The sequence below is a fragment of the Dermacentor andersoni genome, unplaced genomic scaffold, assembly GCF_023375885.2.
Source record: "Dermacentor andersoni unplaced genomic scaffold, qqDerAnde1_hic_scaffold ctg00000039.1, whole genome shotgun sequence".
Classification (NCBI taxonomy): Eukaryota; Metazoa; Arthropoda; class Arachnida; order Ixodida; family Ixodidae; genus Dermacentor; species Dermacentor andersoni.
This window is the reverse complement of record NW_027314752.1, coordinates 13467445-13472126: the sequence shown is the minus strand read 5'-3', so window position 1 is coordinate 13472126 and position 4682 is coordinate 13467445.

The window sequence follows — 4682 nt, the reverse complement described above, 5'->3', positions numbered from 1 at the left end:
ACGCGTGTGTGTGCAACCTTTTATTCGTGTTATCTGTACGGAAGCGTGGGTTCTGACCATTCTTCACAAATATATTTCCTCGAGGCTTTAGACACCATAGCTCACCAGCTCTTTCTAGCCTAATGCGTGCAAAAGCTCGCGCTAAACCAGCGTATAGAAACAACGACGCGTCACCGCCAGGAGCCCCCGCATCTCGGAGCACTATATATACAATATATAAAAGGGCATAAGGAGCAGCGACGTAGGCTTGAAAGTGTAGAACGTGTGTGTGTGCAACCTTTTATTCGTGTTATCTACACGGAAGCGAGGGTTCTGACCATTCTTCACAAATATATGTCCTCGAGGCATTACACACCACAGCTCACCAGCTCTTTCTAGCCTAATGCGTGCAAAAACTCGCGCTAAACCAGCGTATAGAAACAACGACGCGTCACCGCCAGGAGCCCCCGCATCTCGGAGCACTATATATACAATATATAAAAGGGCATAAGGAGCAGCGACGTAGGCTTGAAAGTGTAGAACGCGTGTGTGTGCAACCTTTTATTCGTGTTATCTGCACGGAAGCGTGGGTTCTGACCGTTCTTCACACATATGTGTCCTCGAGGCATTACACACCACAGCTCACCAGCTCTTTCTAGCCTAATGCGTGCAAAAACTCGCGCTAAACCAGCGTATAGAAACAACGACGCGTCACCGCCAGGAGCCCCCGCATCTCGGAGCACTATATATACAATATATAAAAGGGCATAAGGAGCAGCGACGTAGGCTTGAAAGTGTAGAACGCGTGTGTGTGCAACCTTTTATTCGTGTTATCTGTACGGAAGCGTGGGTTCTGACCATTCTTCACAAATATATTTCCTCGAGGCTTTAGACACCATAGCTCACCAGCTCTTTCTAGCCTAATGCGTGCAAAAGCTCGCGCTAAACCAGCGTATAGAAACAACGACGCGTCACCGCCAGGAGCCCCCGCATCTCGGAGCACTATATATACAATATATAAAAGGGCATAAGGAGCAGCGACGTAGGCTTGAAAGTGTAGAACGCGTGTGTGTGCAACCTTTTATTCGTGTTATCTGCACGGAAGCGAGGGTTCTGACCATTCTTCACAAATATATGTCCTCGAGGCATTACACACCACAGCTCACCAGCTCTTTCTAGCCTAATGCGTGCAAAAACTCGCACTAAACCAGCGTATAGAAACAACGACGCGTCACCGCCAGGAGCCCCCGCATCTCGGAGCACTATATATACAATATATAAAAGGGCATAAGGAGCAGCGACGTAGGCTTGAAAGTGTACAACGCGTGTGTGTGCAACCTTTTATTCGTGTTATCTGCACGGAAGCGTGGGTTCTGACCGTTCTTCACAAATATGTGTCCTCGAGGCATTACACACCACAGCTCACCAGCTCTTTCTAGCCTAATGCGTGCAAAAACTCGCGCTAAACCAGCGTATAGAAACAACGACGCGTCACCGCCAGGAGCCCCCGCATCTCGGAGCACTATATATACAATATATAAAAGGGCATAAGGAGCAGCGACGTAGGCTTGAAAGTGTAGAACGCGTGTGTGTGCAACCTTTTATTCGTGTTATCTGCACGGAAGCGTGGGTTCTGACCATTCTTCACAAATATATTTCCTCGAGGCTTTAGACACCATAGCTCACCAGCTCTTTCTAGCCTAATGCGTGCAAAAGCTCGCGCTAAACCAGCGTATAGAAACAACGATGCATCACCGCCAGGAGCCTCCGCATCTGAGTACTACTTATACAATATTTAAAAGGGAAGAAGGAGCAGCGACGTAGGCTTGAAAGTGTAGAACGTGTGTGTGTGCAACCTTTTATTCGTGTTATCTGCACGGAAGCGTGGGTTCTGACCGTTCTTCACAAATATGTGTCCTCGAGGCATTAGACACCATAGCTCACCAGCTCTTTCTAGCCTAATGCGTGCAAAAGCTCGCGCTAAACCAGCGTATAGAAACAACGATGCATCACCGCCAGGAGCCTCCGCATCTGAGTACTACTTATACAATATATAAAAGGGAAGAAGGAGCAGCGACGTAGGCTTGAAAGTGTAGAACGTGTGTGTGTGCAACCTTTTATTCGTGTTATCTGCACGGAAGCGTGGGTTCTGACCGTTCTTCACAAATATGTGTCCTCGTGGCATTAGACACCATAGCTCACCAGCTCTTTCTAGCCTAATGCGTGCAAAAGCTCGCGCTAAACCAGCGTATAGAAACAACGATGCATCACCGCCAGGAGCCTCCGCATCTGAGTACTACTTATACAATATATAAAAGGGAAGAAGGAGCAGCGACGTAGGCTTGAAAGTGTAGAACGTGTGTGTGTGCAACCTTTTATTCGTGTTATCTGCACGGAAGCGTGGGTTCTGACCGTTCTTCACAAATATGTGTCCTCGAGGCATTACACACCACAGCTCACCAGCTCTTTCTAGCCTAATGCGTGCAAAAACTCGCGCTAAACCAGCGTATAGAAACAACGACGCGTCACCGCCAGGAGCCCCCGCATCTCGGAGCACTATATATACAATATATAAAAGGGCATAAGGAGCAGCGACGTAGGCTTGAAAGTGTAGAACGCGCGTGTGTGCAAACTTTTATTCGTGTTATCTGCACGGAAGCGTGGGTTCTGACCATTCTTCACAAATATATTTCCTCGAGGCTTTAGACACCATAGCTCACCAGCTCTTTCTAGCCTAATGCGTGCAAAAGCTCGCGCTAAACCAGCGTATAGAAACAACGATGCATCACCGCCAGGAGCCCCCGCATCTGAGTACTACTTATACAATATATAAAAGGGAAGAAGGAGCAGCGACGTAGGCTTGAAAGTGTAGAACGCGAGTGTGTGCAACCTTTTATTCGTGTTATCTGCACGGAAGCGTGGGTTCTGACCGTTCTTCACAAATATATGTCCTCGAGGCATTAGACACCATAACTCACCAGCTCTTTCTAGCCTAATGCGTGCAAAAACTCGCGCTAAACCAGCGTATAGAAACAACGATGCATCACCGCCAGGAGCCCCCGCATCTGAGTACTACTTATACAATATATAAAAGGGAAGAAGGAGCAGCGACGTAGGCTTGAAAGTGTAGAACGCGTGTGTGTGCAACCTTTTATTCGTGTTATCTGCACGGAAGCGTGGGTTCTGACCGTTCTTCACAAATATGTGTCCTCGAGGCATTAGACACCATAGCTCACCAGCTCTTTCTAGCCTAATGCGTGCAAAAGCTCGCGCTAAACCAGCGTATAGAAACAACGATGCATCACCGCCAGGAGCCTCCGCATCTGAGTACTACTTATACAATATATAAAAGGGAAGAAGGAGCAGCGACGTAGGCTTGAAAGTGTAGAACGTGTGTGTGTGCAACCTTTTATTCGTGTTATCGGCACAGAAGCGTGGGTTCTGACCATTCTTCACAAATATATGTCCTCGAGGCATTAGACACCATAACTCACCAGCTCTTTCTAGCCTAATGCGTGCAAAAACTCGCGCTAAACCAGCGTATAGAAACAACGATGCATCACCGCCGCGAGCCCCCGCATCTGAGTACTACTTATACAATATATAAAAGGGAAGAAGGAACAGCGACGTAGGCTTGAAATTGTAGAACGTGTGTGTGTGCAACCTTTTATTCGCGTTATCTGCACGGAAGCGTGGGTTCTGACCATTCTTAACAAATATATGTCCCTGAGGCATTTGATACCACAGCTCACCAGCTCATTCTAGCCTAATGCGTGCAAATACTCGCACTATACCAGCGTATAGAAACAACGACGCGTAACCGCCAGGAGCCCCAGCATCTCTGAGTACTATTTATACAATATATGAAAGGGAAGAAGGAGCAGCGACGTAGGCTTGAAAGTGTAGAACGTGTGTGTGTGCAACCTTTTATTCGCGTTATCCTCACGGAAGCGTCGGTTCTGACCATTCTTCACAAATATATTTCCTCGAGGCATTAGACACCATAGCTCACCAGCTCTCTATAGACTAATGCGTGCAAAAACTCGCACTAAACCAGCGTATAGAAACAACGATGCATCACCGCCAGGAGCCCCCGCATCTCTGAGTACTATTTATACAATATATAAAAGGGAAGAAGGAGCAGCGACGTAGGCTTGAAAGTGTAGAACGTGTGTGTGCAACCTTTTATTCGTGTTATCTGCAACGAAGCGTGCGTTCTGACCATTCTTCACAAATATATGTCCTCGAGGCATTAGACACCACAGCTCACCAGCTCATTCTAGCCTAATGCGTGCAAATACTCGCACTATACCAGCGTATAGAAACAACGACGCGTCACCGCCAGGAGCCCCCGCATCTCGGAGAACTATATATACAATATATAAAAGGGCATAATAAGCAGCGACGTAGGCTTGAAAGTGTAGAACGTGTGTGTGTGCAACCTTTTATTCGTGTTATCTGCACGGAAGCGTGGGTTCTGACCATTCTTCACAAATATATGTCCTCGAGGCATTAGACACCACAGCTCACCAGCTCTTTCTAGCCTAATGCGTGCAAAAACTCTCACTAAACCAGCGTATAGAAACAACGACGCGTCACCGCCAGGAGCCCCCGCATCTCGGAGCACTATATATACAATATATAAAAGGGCATAAGGAGCAGCGACGTAGGCTTGAAAGTGTAGAACGTGTGTGTGTGCAACC